This window comes from Myotis davidii, unplaced genomic scaffold (genome assembly GCF_000327345.1).
Source record: "Myotis davidii unplaced genomic scaffold, ASM32734v1 scaffold149, whole genome shotgun sequence".
NCBI lineage: Eukaryota > Metazoa > Chordata > Mammalia > Chiroptera > Vespertilionidae > Myotis > Myotis davidii.
In genome coordinates, this window is record NW_006352194.1 from 3,597,763 (window position 1) to 3,598,463 (window position 701).

Below are 701 nucleotides of genomic sequence, written 5' to 3' on the forward strand. Positions count from 1 at the left end.
ACCAAGGACAGTGCACAGCGTGCGAATGTTCGAACACCATCCAATGGCAGCTCTAACCTTCCTCAGGGGCAATTGGGCAGTCTGTGTCAGAAGATTCCAAAATAATGCCCACCCTTTGTTTCATTAGGAACCTATTCTAATTAAATTATTGAGAACACATGCAAAGATTTATTTACCAAGAGGCTTATGGCAACTTTTAAAAAAAATATTTTTTATTGCCTGGCCAGAGTGGCTCAGTGGTTGAGCATCAATCTATGAACCAGAAGGTCATGGTTTGATTCCCTGTCAGGGCACATGCCTGGGTTTTGGCCTCGATTCTCAGTAAAACTAGAAAAATATATTTAAAAATTTATATATAGATATATATGTATTTTTTAAATTTATTTCAGAGAGGAAAGGAGAGAGAGAGATGGGAAAATCAATGATGAAAGAGAATCATTGAGCAGCTGCCTCCTGCACGTCCCCCACTGAGGATCGAGCCCAAAACCTGGGCATGTGCCCTGACCAGGAATTGAACCCTGACCTCCTGGTTTGTAGGTCGACACTCAGCCACTGAGCCACACCAGCCAGGCTCTACTCCTTTTCCAAGAAAACCAACGGTTTCCAGCTCTAGAGCTGCCCTGTCTAATATGGCAGCTACAAACCGCATGTGGCTATTTAACATTTTTTTACTCCTCACCCGAGGACATTTTTCCATTGAT